We start from the raw sequence: 24,842 nt of genomic DNA, 5'->3' as shown, positions 1-24,842 counted from the left end.
GTGTGTGTTTGTGTGTTTGTGTGTGTGTGTGTGTGTGTGTGGTGTACTCATTCGACTCTGCCTGTATGAAAGAGGGGTATGGGTGGCAGGGCTACCTTGAAAAGGAGATGAGAGGAACTTCCTCTTCTTGGAGCAGGCACAAAGCAGCAGGCAGCCGAGTGTGGGAGGGACAGGATAGCGGGTAGACGGGGTGAGGGCCAGTGCCAGGGGCGAGGGTCTTTGTGTGTTTTGTTAGCGGTGGCGGCACCCCTCAGGTCCGGTGGACACACGCCTGGTTCATTCGACGACAGCTTTGTCTGCACTTGGAAGGCAGCCATGAGCCAGGCGCAGGTTGTCGTGACAACTGTGCAGCACGACAAACAGACACATTGACACATGAAAATTGGTAAAGACAGTCATCATGGTCCATGTGTTTCAAAAAAGCATAAGTATGTCTTACAAAAATACTAAATGTTTGCTCTATTTGGGGATGTATCACGTGCTACCATATTTCAGGGGGAAGAGGTGTTGACACAAGAAAAGTAAAAGTTTTGAAATAGAACATTATGAAGGTTGACAAATATGGGTTTTCTTAATTTAAAAGTGCCTCCAGAAATAAAGCAGAAAGCACCATGTGTGTATTGATGTAGGTGATTGTATGTTCGCATAGTAGATTTTTGTACATTTGTATACCTCCGTCTGTCTAACTGCTTGTCTTTGAACCCCATTCACCTGGAGCAGCCGCACAAAGGAATGTGTTTGGCCGCACTCCTCTCCAACCCTAAACTATGCCAGGATCTCGGCGAAACAGAGCATCCGTTGACAGCAGGCGCTCCTCCAAAGACATGCTTCTCATGCCCTGTGGAGGCCCCCTGTACAGAAGACTCACCCCCCGTCAAACCCCTCCAAACCCTCACTCGCCCATGCAATCAAAGACAGCTTCATTATCTGCCGACTAATTTTGTGCCTGCCCCCAAGACGACTCCCAGGTAATGGCGAAGCAGGTTTCCCCTCCTCCTCTTAACCTCTCCAGAACAGCCGCTCTAAGGCATGGAGGCCACAAGGCTGTGTCTCCCCCCCAACAAAGGGCTCTCTCAGGGGCTTGGGTCTGTGCTGCATCCCCCCACCTGCAAGGGGAGGAGAGGGAGGAATCTAAGAGGAGTGAGTGTGTGTGGGGGGGGGGGGGGGTGAATCTTGAATCTCCGCAGCAGGAGAGGAGCCAGCACTGGGACAGGCGGTGATACAACATTTGAATGCCCCGACCGGGGACACACCGTCGAGCCTCTCCAATTAAATTATCCAGCCCACAATGGTGAGGCCTCGAGAATTGACACCTCCATTGAGAGTGTGTCAGCAGCTTTGTGGGGACCGACAATTTCCATCTCTGCAGAAATAGATTTGCTCCCAAGGGGAGCAACAATAGCAGGGCAATCCTTCTAATGCTCGTTTTTGGGAGGAAAATAGGGATGAGAGCTGGGGATTTGGAAGGTTTACTTACAGGGACTGAGAGAATTCTAGTTTGGAAGTGGTAATATATCTGAATGGTTTTTGACAAAATGCAATGTGGTGATGAATGTGTTGTTTTTCAGGTGTAAGCCAAAACCGCCCACGACTTTGTAATGTTTCAATAAGTCTAATTAAATGGACTTTTTTTGCATGTGCAAAGGCTAAGTGATTTAAGCAATTTAGCAAGTTTTGCAAGGGCAGTGTAGGTGACAGCCAGATTTTGTACTAGTGAACTGGTGAAGTGTCAAACTCTATCTCATCAATTGCCAATGTTTCTAGCCATCAAAACAAACACAAAAATGATAGACATTTTTTTCAGAGGTTACGGTTTTCTCATCATTAGAACATACTTTAAACCTAATAAGATGCAAGTCAGTCAGCAAACATCCAAGTTTTTGGCACATTCACTATAAGTTCAAAGTAGGGGGAGACAGGAAAGGTTGTGAAAAAGACATGCTGTATATACACTGAACCAGCGATGGATTACCCGGGCCAGACTCAAGTCAATATTCTCTGGACTTGACTTGGAATCCCGCACTGATGACCTGGACCTAGACTCGGATTTGAGAATTTATGAAAACGGACACGAAAATTCATCAAATAGGACTAGGAATTTGGATGAAGTTTCAGACAAATTTTATGTGTAATGTCGTAAAATGTTCATATAATATATTGATATACATTAGTCTGGAACTGTTTCATGCAGGGGCCGGGCTTGTGTCCTCCACCTGTAGTTCATGATGAGTGCTCGTCCCCTACTACATGTTCACATTTGAAAGATGCAGAGGGATGTGCCCCGGCTCGTAAAGCCATCACAGAGTTTACATACACTGCTGGAAAGAGCTAAATGTTCCATTTGTGAACGCACAATTGATGAGAAGACTGGGACAACTTTAAATGTCAACAGACATCTGTCATGGCTGCTCCCAGAACACTGGTAATGGTAACTCCACTTGGACGTGAACACTAGGGACTCGAGACTTGACTCGGACTAGACTACAACACTGCATTGGACACACCTCAGCCCACTGAGTCACCAGGACACTGACATTCTGTGTATTAGAAGGCAGTTGACATGAGATGTCAACAACATAAAGAACTTGTCTGACACATAAACCGCTCAGTGGGCACACAACCACACACATCTCAGGCCTCCAACAGTGCAAACTCACTGACTGCCAATTCCCTCAGGCAGAGTTACAAAAACCCCAACCTGACACCTCTGAAGTGAGCGTCACCAACTGACACATCTGCATACTGTAGTTGTCATCCTTCAGTGCAGGTGCAAGTGGGTGTCTGGCTTTGAACGGCAGACTGCTCGTAATAAATGTTCCCCTCAGTACATATTATAGTCACAGTTATTTTATAACCAAACTTCTTAAAAATGTTTGCTTATGTTATGTGTTTAATAGCTATCAGTATCAGCCTAAAAAATCCAGTAGCAGTCAGGTTATGATAGAACGTTAACTCTCATGTCATCCAATGTGTACGGCAAATCAGAATGATTGAACTACATATTTGACCAATCATATTCAATGGCGAACAACTGTTGTTTACATCTGAACTCCTCGGCTGTCTCCTCTCTTCTCTTTTATCAACCTTCAGAGAAACCTCTGCAAGTCATTTACCTCTGTGCACATAAAGACACAGTTGTTCGGCTTGACTCAGTCAATCCAAAGTGAATATGATGGACAAAGCTACATGGATAAAACGCCTGTCTTCCTTCTCAGCGCTAAGTGGATGCTGCTGAAAAGGTGGGCCTTTATGTCTGACCCCAAGAGGTCAGACTGATACGAGATGTTGTGTGTGTGTGTGTGTGTGTGTGTTTGTGTCCATCACTGCACCCCACCCAGCTTTTTTTCCACACAATATCCAATTTAGGTATTAAAATGTTGAGTTAGAACTATTATGAATACTTCGATGAATGCAGTGTGATATTTAGGTGAGTTAATCATAGAAGAACAAAGAAGAACAAGGAAGGTCTCAGGTCCCAAAGTAATATTTTTACAGACCGGATTCCTCCACAGACATGGACAAACTTTGATTTCTGTTTTTCCATTATTGCATGAATAGAAGTTTGTTACTACCTGCAGAGTGGAAATCATTTCCTGAATTAAAGGAAAATATCACTTGTGTTAGTTATATGTTAATCAAATGGCGATCTGAATAGGCAAACTCATCTATCAGAATTATATTTGATTATATTATTCTTGCTACAGGTCACATTTTATAAATAGATTCATGTACAGTTAAAAAGTACAATAAACGCTTCCTGATGTACTCTGTTAAGAGAAACCTCTGTAAGCCCAAAGGATTTTCTTTGTCCAATCAGTCACCAGAGGGTCCAAGTCAAGAGATGAAAGAGCCAGAGGAAAGAATTGAAGAAAATAATTCTCCCCTTTTGTCTCAGTTTCTGGGTCAAGTCCTAATTGATTTCCTGATTAGTCGTCCATCAACCTAAATCACAACCTGCTTTCACACCTGCGACGGGAGTGTGACTTCATAGTTGAGGAATTCATTAATGTTGAGCAGCTTATTTATCAGTTTAACAAGTCTATTTCAGATATTCTTAGGTATAAAATCTAATGAAATGTGCAGCACGATGAACAGAAAAAAAGTACGATTGCAAAATGAAAATTATGGAAATTGCATTTCCTCTTAAAGTTAATTTTGACTGTTGTTTTCCCGTGAGGAATTTGACATGCATGATTATTCATCTCTTGACAACGGCTCAATTAACACAATAATTTTGTTTTTCGTTTGTTATCATCAGGGGAAATATGCCATAACACAGGAACTTACACAGTGTAATACAAGTAGTACAGAAAATATACATAGGCTGCTAGTGAAATTCGTGCATTTAATTTGTGGAATGAGGCTCGATTCTCATGTGATACATAGGCTTCAGCACTGCAATTATCTCCTCAAGAGCACAATGTAGGCATAATTTCCCCAGACTGCATAATTATCTTTGAGTAGGATGACAAACTCATCACGGAAGTTTTGGAAACAAGCTGTTTCACTCACTTCAACCAAGTAGGCTCTGTTTCTAAATCAAGAAGAATCTATTTTTAACCCTTCTGTAACCAGGTAGGTCAGTGTCTTATTTACAAATGCAGCCAAGTTTGCCAAGACTACAGTGGTGTGTACAGCACTTTTGGGTCAGCTGGTGGTTAAATACTTGCTAGAGCATCCCTGATTTACTTCCGCCTACTAAAGAATCAAACTGGTAAACTTCAAGGCACAAACACGTCTTCGCTACAGCTGCTCTTTAAATCATTTGTCTCTAGGGGCTCAAAAACACCCAAAAAATACTTCTGCATACATTAAGGTTTCCCTGGTGGAATAAAATTGTTCTCATTAGGCCAGAGAAGAGGGGGACTTAACTTCTGCTCAGTTTCAACGACACAATGTTTTCGTCTTGATTCACAGCCAGGTTTTGGTTAATCAAGTTGGGATTGCAGTGACATGCAAAATCTTTTGTTGTTAATTTGCATGTAGCAGCAAGAGCCACAAATGGCCGAGCGGTAGTGTTAAGCTCATTACCAACTATGCTCTTTTTTTGCATCTGATGACAAAACAATCTCTTGTCAAGCTTGTCCCTGTCGGATCCATGATGCACCAGGTTGTCATATTCTTTGCTGGACCCGTCTCATATATAACTTTTAAGGAAAACGTCCATATTTTCTTAAAACACACCAAAGTCAAAGCACACAGATATTACATTACACTTTTTCACTTTTCAGTCTTAAAGATTCTGATGAATCAGATGAAAAGTATTTTTTAAAGAGTAACAATAAATATGAGACAGTTTAATGTCAAGTCTCTTTAAATATAGATTACTTGTTCCCTTCTATAATAGTTATATGTGAAGTTACTTGTGAGTGATCTCACGTTGGGAAGAAAACTGCATGCTATTATGTCAGTGACAAAGATGTCTGGCTTTGTGTTTTTCTACGTCTGCAGCTTACAAGGTCGTGTGAGGACCATCTATACAGGCCTCACCATGCAGAAATATTGTCTTATGTTTGGTCTCAGCATAGGTCAACGCTTTCCCTTCAATTTGGCCATCATTAAGGGAGTATTTTGGTGTGCTCATGGTAACCTGATACCATTGACTGATGCTGATCGCTCCCCACAGGGCCCCACTCTCTCTCCCTCAGCAGGCCAAGGCAAACCCAGCTGCAATTATAATACTTAAAATAATTCCACAAAAGTGGAGCCATCATTGAATAATTCAGCCTTCTAGTCTTGTCAGGACTTTGCTAGTCTTATGACATCATTCAAGCTGAATATCCTTTAGCAGATGTGTGAGTCAAAAGCTACTCAAACAGGAATCCCAATTCCCGACATTTGAATGTTTTTCAACAGTTTCAAACTGCTGTTCCCTAAAATGATGTGTGAGCTCCAAAATGTGGCTAACAACTGATTGAAATCGTTGCCTGCAACCCTGATCAAGCTTTGCAACAAAGACCCAGAGTGGTCTGATTTGCACAACTATGTAAACAAATTGTGTTTAATTTTACATGAGTATTTGCTTGGCGCCCGACACCCTAAGAGCACGGCCGTATCATTAATAAGCCAGACTTGCTCATCAGACTGTAAATGGCTCGCTTCATGTATAAAATATCAGAGGAATAGAGTGGCCCTGCATTTCTAAAGAGGCCTGAATGGACCGCTACATTCTAAGCTGGAATTTATGGGGCATGTCAACACCTGGACTTGGCGCTGTTTACTGCGGCACTCCAGCGCCTAATGGATGATGAAGGGCCAGTATGGACAAGTTCTTTTGTTGATCCCTGGACAGTTCTAAGTTTAAAACTGTCTTTTGGGAACCTGTCTGCTTCTCTGTACACAAAGCTGTTCACAAAGTTTATCAACCAGATCCTCTGCAGCCAAAATTAGCTTGCAAGTGATTGTCTGCAGGAGCTAGCATTACACTTACTTTATAGCTAATAATGTTCTTAATGACAGTACACAGGACAATAGTCTTGAATATTTCCCTCATCATTATCTTGATAATTTGTCAAACCCACAGAAGTGTAACGTTTGTTTCATAAATGCTACTGAGCACTGCTATCCATTAAAAGTGTTTGAGAAGATGCTGTCCAGTCATTTTGTACAAGAAAATCTTCTAATAGCAGGCAATTTACTACCACACTGTCTCCTAGAAATTATGTGTATAAAAACCTAATTTACAATAGAAAATAAGTTTTGGGAGAGACATGAAGCCATCCAGATTATGTTTTTGTGAACATAATTAGGAAATGTTCACTGAAAATATATTTTATTTGTTTTCCGACAAAATACACTCTCAAAATACACTACCCATTTGTAGCAACTACAGCGTTATTATTCTTTTTTATGGTTACTGCATTTTTAGGCACTCATCTAACCGGATTAAAGTCAGGAAAAGTGCGTGGTTTTGATTTAATACTGAAAAAGTTAATGTGACGTGAAGCAAAACACAATGTATCAACATTTAACAGAAACCACAATTTTTCCAGTAGTATGGTATGGCGAAGTGTAGGGAAGTGTCCATTAATTGAAAAGTTTGCAGTTTTGAGAATTGTTAGTTAAACCATGGACAAGGACCCAAAATGGATGGAGAGCATAAAACAAAATAGTGTTGAATAAGGCATGAGTTCGACAGTTAGGCTGCATCAACTCAGTTGAGCTGAGTAAGTTTCAGAGGGTCTGTCTTTGTGAGGGATTTGTGCAGCATGTACAGTATGTCCAGACTTCCAGGCAGTTGATATTAACTATTAAGCATGACAAGTCTCAAGCTCACACGTCACAGAAGATATTGCAGCAAGGTATACAGTACATGTCTGTTTTTCTATTCCCTGGATCTTTTGTAGAGTGGATCCCACAAGCTTTTTTCCCCTCAGCACCCCATGTGTCTGCACTGCGGTGTGTAATTGTAAATAAAGAAGAAGCCACTCATGAATGCTCCCTCTGCATAGATGATGTCCTAATTGAGAGATGCAGTGAAATGGTTATAGGGTGTTTTCATTTCATGGTTCACTCCACACGATCACCGCACGCGCACACACGCACACACACACACACCACACACACACACACACACACCCACGCCCGCACGCACGCACGCACGCCACACCACGGACACAGCACACACACACGTGCATGCGCGTGCAAGCGCTTGCGCACACACACACACACACACACACACACACACACACACTCTTGTGGTTTGCATCATGAATAAATTGAATATCCTCTTACTAAGCTACTAAATACATCTCCAGTTGCACGCTACAGTGGCTTGGGTGATGCCTGTTCTATACAGATCGTTACTTTCCACCAAGACATACAGTAAGAATATAAACATTTAGGGCATGTGAGGTTCCAAATACACAGGTTTAGTGTTCTTTTTTAAGTAAATACAGTGCATGTGCAGCGAGGAGTTGGAATCCAAGGTACAATCTATACAATACAATCTAGAATTCAGTTTCACATAATATGATAATAAAAGTGATTAAAACTTCCCGCTTGTATTAGATGGATTTTGATTTTATAAATATAATCTTCCGATGTAGAAACTGCAGTGACTTCAGCACTTCCCCACCTCCAGTTATAGAAACATCAATTTGTGTGCATCTTCTGATGAACTGAAGAAGTCTCTAAAAACTAATTGTTAAATTTAAGTCCTGAAAGTTTGGCACATCATTTTTGACAACACAGCCTGTATTAAGCCCTGCCATTCAGAGTGAGTCAAAACAAACTGCAAACATAACTCAGAAAATGAGTCAATAAAGTGAGGATTTGAAACTAAACCACAATAAGACACATAAAATGTCTTCTCTATTGCAGCAACAAAAAAAAGCCTTGCCCTAAAATATGCAGCCGGCAATATACACTACTGCAGAGAATTTGCCTATTTTAAAATGTCAAAGTCCTTCATACACAAAGCCAAGCACAGGAAGTGTGTTCAAAGCAGCCTGACATCTCCACATCTACAAACTAGATGCCGATCAGCCGAGCGAAAAAAGACACAAACACACCATTTTAAATTTCTGAATTTCCATGTAGCCCCTCTAAATCTGGGGGTTAATCCAGTGAATATTTCAACAGACATCCATTAATTTGGTTGTTATGATGCCTTATATATAAGCCTCACATGACCTCTTCTCCTGTTCCTACCGTATTTTACTGCATTTCCTTGAGTATTCTAACACTACTGGAGGAGTAATGCACTTAAACAGGAAGAATGTGAGTTCACTGGCCATGTAGAATGGTGGTACACCATCTGCCAAGACCTAGGAGAGAGTGCTCATTGTTCTCTGCATTAGTGCAATGTTCATTTGGGGTTCTCCAAGGACAACATTATTTATGCATCATGGCCAAAACAGAAAAAAGATAACATACTAAAACACCAGCAAAATTAACTGCATGGGGCAAAGAAACTTCCCTAACCAAGTTTTATGAGAACTCAGTAGTGTGTGTGCAAGGTAGATTTTATGTGTGCGTGCAAGTGTGTATTACAGTAGTCACTGCAGCACACAGCCAGAGGGCTCAGTGTTTGATCCCTGGCTGTAAAATGGATTATGTGGTGGCAGGAGGGTGAAAGGATAGCAGCGTGTCAGCTTCTGAAAAAAAACTCAAGTGAGTGTGGATACGTGTGCATGCAAGTGACAGCGGACAGCCCAGGGGACAGGGCGGCCCCTGAGGAAACGTGTCTTAAAAAGCTCTCTGTGGCTCCAGCTAATGCTCACTTTGTCACCCAAACAGGGCGGGAAAGATAATCAATAGCCTTTGATAGCTCCTATTAGGGTTTTAACAAGCTTTTCCTCACGCTGGGCTGCTCTACTGAGGAGAAACGAGGAGAGCCAAACAAGCCTTCATCATCCTGTCCCTGGCAACCTTCCTCTCACTGCACACCACACGCTTTATTACATCTTCTGTTAGCACAAGATTCCCCAACCTTTCATATCAGGGAACCCCAAATAGATCCACACTGAGCAATGGATACACATTTGATTTTAGTTTGTGAGTTATGTTGTAAAAAGTCTGCATTAATGTCTTTGTGTCATACTACAAATTGGGAGAAATCAAAAAGAACAATGCCTGTAATCAAAACAGCCATCCTTAAACATTTTCCATCCATTCAAAGTTATAGTTATGTATCTTACTCGTTAAACTTGCTAATTTTGTTAGGAACATCTTGGACAGCCTTTTCAGTGCAGCTGCACTACATTTTCCAACTTAAGGAATAAGATTTACTCTCACATACACACACAGACATACACACACTACCACCTAGTAGTAAATGGTAGGGGAGCACCTATCCTAAACCAAATCTAATTTGGCGCATCTGCGTTTGTCACACCATTAGAATAATTGTTCCCTCCTCAGCTGTTTTCCTGCTGTTTTCTATCAATTTCCGCCCCTTAATACCAAATGATCTGTTCATTTCAAATCTTGTGTGGGTTTTTACCGTTAAATCTCAAGCCACTTCTCTCAAAATTAGCCCTTCACTTAGAACACATAATCCTAATGACCATAATTAACCCAAAATGGAACTTAAATAATTACGGACCGCAAGAATTGCTCATTCAGGAGAACAGTAAATGAATCTTCCTGAGAGCCTGATCAAGGTGTATTGTGTTTTATCCCTGACAACACTTAATCGTCATTTACTAACAAGCTGTGTCAAGTGCAGCTGAGCATCACAGTAGCCACAGTCCCAGTGACACAACGCAAACAGGTCGCAACCAAACCAATTTGGTGCTGTGGGGAGACTGAATGGATAATCATGTCATCTATTTTAACAAGAAGCATCAAGAGCCCCAACTGTTTTCTTAAAGAGCAACATAACACTAGGCTGAAAAGCAGTATTGCAGTACAATCAGAAAACGCATTTAGATTACATGACCCACATGTCATCATTAGCCGACATGTTCAACCTCAAATATTTTTGAAAAACTGATTTTGGTAGATAATTCAAGACTGCTGTGACATTCAGTTTCCCAAACAGCAGCCATGCTTTTCTTCAAGTTCTTCAAGTAATTTCTTCTTCCCTTCGGGTGTAGGAAGGGTTAATGTTGACAGATAACTCAGATACAAATTTTCCATGCAACTTGCAAAAGTGAAGCAAAAACTGTAGGGTGCCAAGCTTCACCTGTGCATTACTTCAAAACAACTTTCATCAATGAACAATACCCTTCTATTCTTTTATTCTGAATTCTAGAGTGTTTCTTTCTAAAAAATATATATATTAATATTGTTGCCCGAACTGTTATTTTTCCGTTAAAGACAACTACTCCTCTACGCAAGCATTTTAGTTTATTTTGACCTTGGTGAAGGCATGACGATGGTTTTGTGTCACTGATGCCACCCACCCCCCCCGCTCCTGCTATTATCCAGGGAGGAAGGCATGATGGGTAAAGGATGCAGTGTTTGTAACCCAGCCAGGTGGGGCCAATCTTGCCTCCCAGCAAGATCCAATAAGAGTCATTAGAGAGGTCTGGTCTGGTTCATTTGAGCGTCACAGTTAACAGCCTTACACAGGGTGGCACAGTATACAATGAGCAACAACAGAGCAACAGGCATATTCATTCATTACACAGAGACGCAACTTCATTCACATTAGATTTAGGTTTCCTCTGGCACAGAAAAGCATTACCAAATGTATAAACTTGCTCCACTAATGTTTACGTGTATTCACCATGTGTTACCTCAAACTACACCTCTTGCCGCTGAAACTCACAGTGGTTTTGGACATCATGCTGGACGATGATGATGGTGCAGTAGAAGGGTGGCCGAGAGGAACCTGCTGAAAGGCTGGAGGGAAAACAGAGGCTGAGCAAATGAAATCTCATCCGTCTATCTACGTTTCTGGTTTCCTCTTTATCTCATCCTGCAAAGGAGGGAGGAAAGGGCGGATTTGTTATTTTTATGGGGTTTACAGTAATGCTCAGAGGGTGAAATTATTCCTGGAGCTCAGAGTTTAATTATTTCCTCTCGTATCAATACAGTCCACCGACGTAATTTCCGTGTTGATCTGATTAAAGAAATATTACATTCTGCCAGGGCATGGGCAAATTGACTTTGGTGGCAAGGTCTTGACAAGAACCAGACACGCAGCTTTATGCATCAGTAACAGTGTAACCATATTATCCATGCACTGCTTCCTTCAGTGAAAAGCAAGATGCAGGCTGTTTCCAATGAAGACAAAAGAGGAGAGGAAGGAAGTTCAGGATGGAAGAGACAGTGCAGACGTGCAAGTGTACACCTTTTCTGCAAATACTAATGCCTTGTCAATAGGACTCTAAATACATCAAAAATATCACGACTTACATTTCGTCCTCATTCCAAATACTTTTTCAAGAAATACAGAATTATATTAGTTATAAACTCAACATTAGCACAGTCTAACATTCTGTAAACCTTGTTGTTGTTTTCATTATTTTGATCATTACAGCTTGATCAACACATCAATTTGCTGATACTCTGGATCAATTTTAGCCATTCCTTTTGTCAACAAACCGTTTGATAGAGTATTGACCCTGCCCAGAACAACATAAGTCTGATTTGTTGCTGTCATTATTCAACCCATTTGCTCTTTATTGTCATTCCTGATTTTATATACCTTGAATGTACTTTGCTAATAGTTTTTATGTCTTTCAGAAGAAAACTTTTTACTGCTTCACTCAGGGTAAACTGCTCTGGATAAGAACATCATATAATTGTTGCTTTATGCAGTGGTTCTTAATCTGGGAGTTAGGGCAAACAATGAGGAGCCATAAGATGATGTAAGGGATAAAGAATGAAGCCGGATCAAACAAAATATTTTTTTGAAATACGATAATATATATGGATATGTTAATTGTTTTTATTTAATCCAATAACATTTGTTTATTAAGATCTTTAAATGTGATGGTTTGATGAGACTACACTGGGATAACAAGTTGGTCTCTTTGTGTAAGGTGTTTGGTTGTGTAATTTAGCCTCTTAACCAGAATAAGAAAAACCCCACAAAATAGGTTCAAAAATACAGACACTCTTGATCAACAACTGTTAAAAACAGTGTTTTAGGGAGGATTTTTCTTTTAACATTGGCCGTCAACTGGGTTACTCCACGCATGAAGAAGAAGCGAAAAGAATACAAAAGAGTCAAACAGAGTGCAGGAATGTGAGTCAGAAAGCATGTAAAAGGAGATGGAGAGTGAGAGAAAGAGTTGGGGGAGGGGAGGGGGAGACGGGGCAAAAGAGTGCAGCCATGTGCTGGGGTGTACACCTGTACCCAGAACAGGTGTTTTCCGCCTCACTTGCAGGCCCCCTGATTAGGAACCGCCACGCTTGCCTTACCCCGTCAAAGGCTAGCTTATCCCCCATCAGTGCAGCTCCGGCTCTGGGTAAAATGATGGTTAATTAGCCAGCAGAAAGCCACAGGCTGGAAGTTGATGGAACCACCTCCTTCCTGACCTTGCACCCTCTGTTGTACACACAGATCTGTGTATACTGTACACACAGACACCAGTCACTGTAGCAAGCAGAACTAATTTAAACACTGAAGGACGAATAGACATAGCTAGGAATGAGTATCTCATGTAAGTTATTGTGTTGTTTTCAAAGCTTTAACTTCAATTTTAGGATGCATGAGAGGTTTCACTGTTTTGTTATCTTTATCTTCTGTACTATTGTCAGAGCGCTTCAATCCAGCAACCTTGAATAACAAACTACTGTCATACAGGGTTAGTATAAATAATAAAGACTTCTTTGATTAGCTATTACAAAAAGACAACCATTTCTGATGTTAAGAGTGAAGGGATTAATGGAGCACACTGTACTTTATACAGTATAAGATGTCTTTTTGGGGGGCTAATCTGCACATACATAGGGAAGCAATCAAAAGAGAGAGAGAGAGCGAGAGAGAGAGAGAGACTATAATTATGCGCAGCTGCAAAAGCGGGGGGCCAAGAGAGGTTGCATTATCCAGCACTAAACACTTTCACCTGCGCGGCTACGTTACCCAGCGTTAAACACTTTCACCTGGACGGAGCCATGTTTTCAAGTTTTAATCATATTTCCACTAGGGAGCTGAATTACTGTGTGGAAATGACTTTGAAGATTTGGGGGTAATGTATAGAGACATTTCTCAAAGAGCAACAGACTGAGCTATTTCAATTTGGGCTGGGCAACATGGCCAAAATCCTCTTTCCCTATATAGGCTATTTTTTTATTTCAATGACAATTTATGTCACAAAATAGCATTTTTTCTGATAATCCAATAAATAAATAGAATTAACCACATGGTAAAGCCTGTTTTTCTTTACGCGTGTGAATTAAATACTTGGCAGATTAGTACTGAGCATTGTCTAATTTTATTAAGAATGTTGTGCAAAATGAACAGAACGTGCAAGGGTCAGAATGTAAAAGGTCGTCCAAATGACGTAAATATTGCCCAAATTTCAATTCCATGTCAGATTTGAACACATGGAAGAAATAATGTCAGTCAAGGGATGGGGTGTACTCACCTGAAAATAATTATGGGGATTCGCTCACTGTGAACAATGAATAGCCGCTCCATAGTAAACTGGTCGTTAGGTCTCACTGATGAGAGTAGGAAAAATTCACATGAGTATCCATTTAAAGGTATACTTTATTAGAACCCAATAGTTATTTTACAGTGTTACCAGAGAATGCTGGATGCAATATATATTTTAAAAAAAACCTCTCACCTTTAGGCAAGAATTAAATTTTGAATTGAATTGAAGTTTTCATCTCTTTCAGTTGTCATTCATCCTCCCAAAGTCCAACCATCTCTCCATAAATCTTCTGCTGCTTGAATCAGGGTCAAATCTAAGAAAGTAATTATATGTTATATATAAGTTGAAACAGTGGTGGTACCCAAGTATTGTTCAGGTCAGTGTCCAACATAACTTCATTACCTTTCCAGGCAGTAGTGGTACTTCAACTCTGTCTTCATAGATGACGGGAGCAAAACAGCTGTATGATAACACAGTGCTGCCTAATCCTGCCAAGTTCATGGAGGAAGTAAACACATAACACATTCTGTCTCTGTTGAGGTATTTGGGTTGAGAATTCTTTCTTACGGCAACCACAATATCTTTGTTTGTATTGAAGCATGAGTTTAAATACTTCTTCGGGAAGACAGGTACTGTAGAAGTTGGGGATGGCACTACAGGATTTACAGATTGTGGTTAAACTGTAATGTCTGCCTAAATTCTCCTCAATTGAGATTGTATTAAATGCTTCTGTGTAAGTAATCACGCCTGAACCTTCTTCATTTATGAAATGAGTTGTGCCGCTTCTGAGTTTTTCCATAACAACAGGGATTCTTGGTGCTCTGGTGGAGCACTGGTAGGGAATCCTTGCTTGTTTTTCTGGGATAAAAGACACGATTTTAATGATTTTTCTGCCACATTTAGTTTTGATGTTGTCTTACTCTTTTTCTCCATTGCTGTTGTTAAGTTACTTTACTATGACAACTAACTCCAAGACCAAAGCAAAGGGTAACCCGAAATAGCCTACACAAAAACGGAAAAGCCTGTGTCTGACCAACAGGGGGGGCTTTGGGTTTGAACAAAAGGCACATATAAAAAACTGAAATAGAAGGTTTGAAAGAAAAAATTTGCAGCTTTAAAATGTACATAATCAAGCATCCAGTATGGCTCATAAAAAACAAAAAAGGGACATGTTTACTCTCAAGATGAACAAAAAAGCAAGTTAAAGGTATGCCAAGCTGAAAATGAAAATCAGTGTATTGTAGAAGGTAGTGGACAAAAGCAAATCAAGACAAATTTGAGAGAAAGTTATACAGTTTGATGCTATCTAGGGAAGTTAATGTTCAGGAGGGGGGGAGTGGTGAGTGTCAGACTGTAAGGGGAAATTTGGGTTTTGGCATGCATCGCTCTCTGTGGAGCTACTGGTGCTCACACATCAGAGCTCCACTTCCTCCAAGCATACCATGCAATACACAGAAGTGATTAAAAGAAGTATACAGCTCTTCTGTATACACACACATACTTGTATGGACAGGTATGCACAGATTTGCATACACACAACACATTTAATGTACATCTTCCCTCCAGTCATAAACACTGCTCTGCAACCTAATTAAGAGAACAATTAAGTATGAGGCATCCCTTATCTTATGTCCGTCTGTGTGTGTGTGTGTGTGTGTTTGTGTATGTCTGTTTCTGTATGTATTATTTGTAAGCTGCGGACGTCACTCTTAATGTTGTGTTTATTATGTTTCCCTTCTTCCCGTCTTTCCTTTTGTGTTTTTTTTTGGTCCTGTGACACGTTCTCATGTCTCAGCATATCGTTTGATTGTTTGTAATCTTTAAATAAAAACACTTGATCACAAAAAAATATGTAAAGTATGAAGCAATGTGGATTAAAAATGAGGGCCGCTCTGTGGGTTGGGGTGCGTGCGTGCGTGCGTGCGTGCGTGCGTGCGTGCGTGCGTGCGTGCGTGCGTTATCAAGATCACATAGTATCTTGCCTAAGAAATAAAGCCTGTTGCCAAAACGTCAGGCGTTTGTCCTCGTAACCTATAGCCAAGGTTGGCATTTTATTACATTAAATTCGGGACTACTCTTTCATATCTTCCATGGAACTCTTTTTACTCTTTTATTTGTATCACCTTGCGGTTCTTTTGAGAGATTTGTAATGCTTTTTTCTTTCGCAACGCACTTTAAATTGCCTTGTTGAAAGATGCAAAACTTGCCCAGCCTTTGAAAGTACGCTTTCCACCAAAACAAGTTCCTTCCCAAGGCTATTATGCAGAGGCGCAATTTCTCCCATCGTATTGCTGCTAATACCCCAAAGACAATCCTCATAACTTTAAGTTATGGTGGTTTTCACACCGTCTTCAACTGATTGTTTGCGTGGTCATTTCTAGTTTAGAGAAATTTAAGAACCGTAGGGTCTGGTTGAAACAATTCATACCTATAGTAAACTCAGTGCAGAAAAAGTGGCTTTTTTTTGGGATGTTTGAGCAGACATGATGTTCATCATGATATTCCATCTGAGCTTATACCATACTGTAGGTCTGTGCTGGCAGCACAAACAGGCTTTTGACGCCAAAAAGCAGAGAAATATTAAACAAAGAGGAGAGAGCAGACGCAAAACAAAATACCTGCTGGCCCAATACTGAAGCTCCATATGCCCAGCTCCACTCTGACTGTCCAGCCTGTATGCCCACTCCCTCACAGGCCTGCCCACTCCCCCACAGGCCAAACACACACACACACACACACACACACACACACACACACGCACACACACACGCACACACGCTTCACTAGGGACAAGCCAGCAAGAGTAATCTTGGCCTACTTTTCAGCCTGGAGCATACTTCAGCACCGTCTACACATGACCGCTACCGAGCAAGAGAAAGGAGGTGCATGAAAGGGAGATGAAGAATGAGATGAGACAGAGGGGAAGTTAGGAAGGTGGATGGAGGGTTGGAGAAATATGGAAAAAGCGGTTAGTAACTCTAAAGACTGATTGAAGGAAAGGGATGACCAAGAAGGGAGGACTGTAGTTTCAACCTCAGTTTGGAGGGGGGCGGGGCAATTACAGAGGATGAGATAATGACTTAAAGTAGAAGAAATGGAGGGATTTGAGAGGGAAGGAAATGTCAAGCTGTACGACACAAGGAGGGAAATGAGAAAAAAGAGCGATGGAATGAGAGAGACCAACAGAAACAGGGTTGAGAGCGTCAGTGAACCTTAATAGAAACCAGTGCAACAGTAGAGTCCCCTGCCAAACGAGAAGGGGGGGGCAAGCCGTTCTTTTCCAAATAAGCGTATTAGTTAGGGCCACTTCCTCTTGCCAGGAGTTCCTGCTGCATATTCTGAGAAGCCCCAAACCGCACCGGGGAATATTTTTACTCTGCTCCGATGGACATGTAGAAAAATGATACCTGGAATATGTAAATAAATGATTACATCACACACACAACCGCCATGAACACATACATGCCTTTCTACTTATTGGCTCAGAACATGTATTAGGACAGAAAATAACGAAAGAGTCATGTTTATTTATATGCATGCAGGATATGTTTGTAAATAAACTGATATTCAGGCACCGGTGATTCATGTGCGCTGCCAGCCTTTGGGGGCTACACGTGCCGAAGTTGTTGTGTGCTTTGACTCAGGGTGTAATTACTGTGTATTCACAGACTGTACAAAATAAATTTATGAATCATGTTCCCATACATCTGGGGTCTAGTGGTTTCCTGATTCCAAATCAGTTGCCACAGTAAGTAGCATGAAAAAATATGTTTTATGTAGTAAATGAGCATGGATTTGTCTTGCAACATGATCATTAAGCTGGAAGCCCAAAAATCAAGGACACACGACAGAGAGGGCTTACATTAAATGATATCGCTGAAATGTCACGCATCTATTCTGGAGGAAGAAATCATTCATTAAATTAAAAGAAAAATTAATCAAATACAGAAACTAATTGGTGACAACAAAGTCATAAAGCTATGCAGCTATTTACATCCCCACCAGACCAAACTGTACAAGACTTGCATTAATTAAAACTATTGTACCCATTTTTATACAGAAGGTAAAGCATTTGAACAAAACAAGTAGTGGAATCTTTTAGGAGGGGCCGGATTACATTTTTCTCAGCAAGGAGCAAGAAAATGTTCTGAGCAAGCATCAGCTTAGCCTTTTTGTTGCTAAATGCCAACATTAAAAAAAGGTAATTGTGACAAGCATTTGTTTTATTTTATTTAACTTGTTTTTCAAAAGACACATCTCTTACCCGGCAACAAATGATCCTACAAACAGTATTTACTGTACACAGGGGGTTGACAAAGGTGCAGGAATACCATGGATTGCAATCCAATACCACAACAAACTAGGGTTTTAGAAATTATTCTAGAGGAAAGGCACACATTGTTTTAAGCACAATATAAGCTAAGGTAGCCTTTTCAGTCCAAGGCTAAGGTATTATATTATACTGCCCTGTCACCATACAATAAAGTTAATGATAATTCTGCCAAACGTCAGATTATGTTTAATACCAACATCCAATGCCAAAATGTACTAAATTGTCTTTGTCTACAATATCTGTGGATTGAAACCAACTGTGGTTGGGATTGAGGAAAGATTGTGGTTTTGGCAAATAAACGATGGTAATTAAGGTTTAACTATATGTTTATGATTAGGTAACTAAAAACACATGGCTACTTTTAGGAAAAGATTGTGATTTTGGTTAGTAAAAAAGCTAATGTTGACTGCAGTTTTGACACGGGACGCAAACTCCCGACGCCCCTCCACCACTCTGACCTCCACACCCCTACTTTACTCTGCAAGAGGACACACTGCTTCCCGCATAGGCATGGGATGTTGGTACTGGACATAAATTGTGAGGAGTGGAATCATCCAATATGGGAGTAATTCCTAAAGACACTTGGCTGAGATTTTACTATACTGCCAGGCATTTCTGTTACTGTGTCCTCCCCATTTATATTTACACTCAGGACTCTTTGGGCATACAGTCAGGCCAGTCCTTTGAAAGTATAGTTAATTATCTGCATCCTTCTTATTCTTGGTACAGGAGCAATATAATGAGGACTCGTGCTGCATGAATCACAGATACTGCGCTCTTAAATTAGACAGAGGTGCCTGATTACATTTTTATCAGCAGGGAGCAAAAGCAATGTTCTGGGCAATCCCAAGGCCTTTATGCCTTGAAGAAAGAGGAAAAATATGGATTGCAGGAAAACGGGGAAGGGTATTTAAAGGGTCAGGTCAAATACACACACTGCCTCTGTACACACAGACACACATACACACACCCCCACACACAGTTGTCCCATTGCTCTCATCGCTCTCACTGATGAAAGGTGTGTCTCTGCTCATGGGTCGTTTGTCGCGGGTATCTCTACGGACGGCTCATTGGAGAGTGCAAGGACCCCTTCATCTTTCACCATGACAGGTCTCGGACACAGTGCCCCTGTGACAGACAACCCATTATTCACCGGAGGGGGAGTGTAGCTAATGGCCTTGAGTCCAGGCCTTGGTAATGATCACGTCCAGATTTCCAGTGTCACACACACCGATGTCGGACCCCACCCACCGAAGGCTGTGGTCAATGTGTGTGGATCAGACACGGGGAGGAAGGGTGACACCTCACCAGTGTTGGGATAGTTACCAATTACAAGTTACCCAATGTAAGATGTAATAGCAGTCTAACTATTTCAATTACTTTATTATTGCAGATCAATTTTGATTTTTTTTTTTAAATTTCTAATGCTAGCATAGCTTACTTTTTATGAATGGCCGGAATTTGGGGAGAAATGACCAGCATTATCAGACATTACTGCTATGTCGAGCATGTAGCTACTTTATAGTTAGCAGTATGCTAACATTAGATTCTAGTGAAACAAAGAAGCACTCTCTACCACCAAAAATCACAGATACAATTTTTTGAACAAAACACTACCCAATCAGACATGATTCAGAAATAATGCGACCCGGAATTGGGGAGAATTTAACAACATTGGCAGCCAAGAAGCCATTGTTTACTGCCGTTATCAAAAGTTGCCTCGTTGTCTGTTGCTAGCAGGGTCGCTGTGGCAGAACGGCATAAAGTTGTGTTAATTCAGCCACTACACATACCTTTGTTTATTTCCTTTTTTCCGGTAAATATATCATAATACAGTAGTCTGATCTCTACAAGCACTCATACTCAATTGTCCCCTTTGCACTCATTCATGGATATATTCAGCATTCAGAAGCTCAAAGTAAAAATCAATACACTGAGTTCAGGTGGATCAACAGACATAGATACATACATTCTTGTGCATGTTCTGCCTATGTATCCAGAGTATAAATTCTGTCCCTAAAATAATATTTAAGGAAGTGTTTTGAAGTGGCTTTGAGTGTTAAAATAAAATTCAACAAGAGTTTCCTCCCCATCATCCTCTGATATCCATCTACATGCTCTCCACGGGTGAAAAGAGCTAACGACTCCCCACAGTTGTCTGCACTGTGTAAGTTTGACGTGTCTTGTCTTCACATGTAACTGTATCCCTTCAAGCGATGAGGGCCTATCCAGCAGCTTCTCATCACTCGGTGGTGAAGACGCTACTTATGATAAGTAATAGTGCCATTGATTTTCACTGAGTAGCATGCGCTTGCTCCAATCCTCCAAGCTCAACCAAAACATAAGATATTAAAGCGTTGCCTTTTTTTAAATACAGTAAGGGCACATTTCACATTCAGCAAGAGAGATTAGGATCTATTAGGGTGTTTAGTAGTGATTGCCCTTAGTATGAGTGCTGACAATTGAAAGTGAGGGCTCCCTGTGCCAGACAACATGGGATTTGGTTTCTCACAATTTAACTACAGAGACGAGTTCAGAGGAAATAATATCATATTGACCTCGTGAAAAACTGAGTAGTTAAGTACTTTTGTCTCTCTGAAGCCCACTGAGACTCACCTCGTGGTATCAACCCACACATGTTCAAACTCCAGAAATAATCATCCGATACTAATCACAGAATCACATAGGCAAAGGATGTAATTATATTTTTTTTCTTTTTCAACTATTGTAAAACCTTAAGGGGTGTGACACAATAACCTTTCATATGCTGAACGCCTCATTTGGAATTGAAAATGAGATGGAAGGGTAATATAAAAAGATGAATAAAGAGGGGTGGGGAGGGGTTGTGGGGGCCATGAAAACTGAACTCTTGCTTATGAATATGCATATTCATATTTGGACCTTGGTCGTTGTGAAAGACAATGGGGACTCCGAAGTTTGCTGGCCCCTTTGAGTGTATTCAGCCCCGTCCCATACAAAGACACAAATTTTCCGCTGAGGCCTAGTCAGAGATGGCGTGGCGGGAAGCTCAAGCACCCCTGAGTGTCCCTGAATCAGACAGACAGGAAGTGGTCCTGCGAGAACCCCCGTCCCAACGGCGATTCCCATGAATTCCCACAATTCCACTGGCCCGTTGGTTGGTTACGTATTCAGCGATGCGCCACCGTGCTCCCCTTGAACAAAGTCATAAAGAGACAAGAGGTGGGGGCAAAGAGTAAGTTGGATGAGAGGCAAACAAAATCATATATTTCATTCAGCGTCACAACATGACCCAGATAACAGTAGATTGCCCTTTTTAGTCAGGGCAAAATTGCCTTTGTGTCCAAAGTTAGAAGAGCAAAAGCAAAACAAAAACCCAAACGAAAAGAGGATGTTTCAAAGGTTAATCCGTTACAAGCAAGATCAGAGCGTCCCTTCTTTAAGGAACAGAATAAAATCTCTCTCTTTTCTCTTTGCCTCCTTTCTCTTTTATGTCTGGCCATAAAGAGCGGGTTTTATGTACACTCGAATGGCTGAGGCTCACAGAACATGCATGCGAATGAGAGGGAACCACAGGGGACAGATATATCTTTACAAACATGTACGCAGAGAGAGAGAGAGAGAGAGAGAAAGAGTAAGAGAAAAGAAGATGAAAGATCCAAAGAGAGATAAAGAGAGACAAAAGTAAGCAAGGCGGAAAAGGGAAAGATGCATAGATGGAAAAGGGAGGGTTGAAAGAAGGTTATGATAGAGAGGAAAAAACACAGGGAGAGAGACAGTCTGGAGGAAAAAGAAAGAAGGAAAGATAGAAAGAAAGAATTAAAGAAAGAAAGAAAGCAGTCTGGTGCTTTAATCGCAAAATCAGAGCGAGGCAGGCATGCAGTCATAACGGATCCCATCTGAGAATGCTATAACAGGCCTGGCTCTGGTTGTGGCTAATGCTACTGGGCTTATAGCACCAGCACTGATGCTTTCTTCTTCAGCCACGACCTGCCTTAAGCACCTGCTAAAAACTGGGCCTGCATAATATCGGAGCATTCATCTATTCCCAGGCTGCGATGGTGTAGTACTATATACTATACATATAGTAATATAACTGTTGTCTTAAAACAGTATGAGTAAAATCATTGCCTTTTGCTCACCTCAGCTGAACACTTTTCATTTACATTCAGAAAAAAATAACACTGAAAAAGAAATTTCTAAGTATAGGCATTTTTAAAATCAGCATTACTATCGCCACTGACAATTTTATGCTAAAATTCCCAATGCGGGTTAGAAGTCTCCCCTGTCCTTCTGTGCTCTACTTTTAATTTCTACTCTTTTTTTAACTAGGAAAATAATTCTGGGCATTATACTGGCTTGTTGCTTTTGTTCAAATCTGCAAATTCCTGAAGTTTGTTCATCGCACTCTAATTGGCTAAAATGTAACAAAAATATTTAAAAAGGTTAGGAACTAATATTGTGAGATAGCATTATTTGAGCAAATCAAACCTATGTAAACCAGGTTACTGTTTTTACAAGGATATAACACACCCAACCGCTCTGCATGACGCCTCCAATCTCTAAAAAATCCAAAACAAGGGTACCAAGCTCGAAAAATGCATTTATATTAGAAAAAGAGTATCCACATCACATATTTACAGTATAGCTCTGTTGAACATACGCCAACTTACCTGCAGGACTGGGGGATGGAGTGATGGATACAGGGAGAAGGAAGGTGGTAAGAAGAGAGAAGGGGGAGGGGGACGCTAGAGGGGAGCAGGAGTCTGGAGTTAAATATTAATCCGTGGTGATTCATCTGCTGTGGAAGCCTCCAGGCTCCTTCTGCATACTGCCAGCTGTTGGCCCATGTCTCTTGGCCCTGGACCTGGATGTGAAAGGCTGGGCCGCTGCCCAGAGTGCCCAGGCATGAGCTTCCTTGGCTGGGGGAAAGACAGCACAGGCCAGGGCAGGTGGTGGACGTGGACAGGATGACAGTGTGTAAAAGTGTGTGTGTGTGTGTGTGTGTGTGTGTGTGTGTGTGTGTGTGTGTGTGTGTGTGTGTGTGTGTGTGTGTGTGTGTGTGTGTGTGTGTGTTATGAGTTGTTACAAATACTGTATAACCACAACTTTAGGGTCTCACAGTCTTGCGCTGGAGTCACCACACTAGGTCACACCCACGGAGGGTAATGAGGCTTGACATTCAGGATATGATGTACGGAGATGCTGTAGGAGTATGTGGAGGCAGGGAAGCTGGCGGGACAGGAGGCCAAGTTGAGTGAAGTGCATGTTGAGCTTTTGTGCTTTTAAGAATCCACAACCTTTCAATCAACAGCTGTTTACAGTATCTTCTACAGTATAGAGCTTGATATCGTAGATCAAATATAATACAGCACATGTGCATTTGAAACCTGTCTTTCGCATTCACGTTCATTCACTTCATCATGGACATCCATTTCTTTTGAACATGTGACCTGGCTTGTGTGAGAGAGGCAGCCAGACGGTCACACACAGAGGCTGCTTTGGCTAAGACCCAAAAGCTAATGTTCCTCGGATGATTCCACCACTACACAAAGTAAGCCAATCTCACCGCTGGGAGAAGGAAGAATGTTGTGGACATGAATGTGAAAATAGAGTAAATTCACTAACGTGACGACGGGCGCCAGTTTCATGTGAAAGGTTTTGTTGCTGAAGAGCTTTTTACAACGTGGATTAAAGCTAACATTAGTGACAGCTTTAAGCAACTGAAACATCAGAAAAATACGCAAGCATTTGCTCCCACCCCTTCAAATGGGTGCTTTCTGTCAGTTGTCAACTATAGTACCTGCTGCAGATTCCTAATTAATGTTATTTTAAAAAGCATACTACAGTAACAGACAATCATTAATGTGTGTTCCTGACTTCAAGGTCACCACTGGCTTAACTTTACATCAGCACAGTATTAAAATAAACTGGTAGACACGTTGCAATAAACACCATTTGTTTTTGGTCAATGGGGATTTAAAATTGCACCTTAAAGGGTTACACTGTAGCTTCAAAGGCCACATGTAGCTGATGTGCACAGCCCACTGTCAAACTTTGGGCCTGAGTCCCGTTCATTACTTGCATCAGGAGTGAACCTGGCTTTACAGTATGCTATCAACACAAAAAGTACTTGAGAGTAGGGCGGGTCAATATATCTATATCATATTGATATTGTGATATGTGACTAGATATTGTCTTAGATTTTGGGTATTGTAATATTGTAATATGACATAAGCGTTGTCTTTTCCTGGTTTTACGAGCTGCATTCCAGTAAAGTGATGTCCTTTTCTGAACCTACCAGACTGTTCCAACTGTTCTATTATTTGCCTTTACCTACTGAATCATTATATCCACATTACTGATGAATATTTATCACAAGTCTCACTGTGTAAATATATTGAAAAGCAGCAATTGTCAACCCTACAATATCTTTGCAATATCGTTATCAAAGTATCTGGTCAAAAATATTGTGATTGCCCAGCCCTACTTTAGAGCAGGCATCATTTTTAAATATTCCTTGTTGGTTA

At 41.1% G+C, this 24,842-nt stretch overlaps 1 long non-coding RNA gene across 1 annotated transcript; it reads right to left on the bottom strand.

Moving 5' to 3' along the window:
* Window positions 1–101: 101 nt before the first annotated feature.
* On the bottom strand, window positions 102–23,267 carry LOC116705042 (uncharacterized). The gene is made up of 3 exons (XR_004335834.1): window positions 22,986–23,267; window positions 11,187–11,292; window positions 102–343 (listed from the first exon to the last, which is right to left on the bottom strand). It is a non-coding gene; the product is annotated as an uncharacterized LOC116705042 (long non-coding RNA).
* Between the last annotated feature and the right edge of the window lie 1,575 nt (window positions 23,268–24,842).

The sequence above is a fragment of the Etheostoma spectabile genome, chromosome 17, assembly GCF_008692095.1.
Source record: "Etheostoma spectabile isolate EspeVRDwgs_2016 chromosome 17, UIUC_Espe_1.0, whole genome shotgun sequence".
NCBI lineage: Eukaryota > Metazoa > Chordata > Actinopteri > Perciformes > Percidae > Etheostoma > Etheostoma spectabile.
Note: the sequence above shows the minus strand (reverse complement) of the source record. Positions and strands in the feature narration are given on the sequence as shown.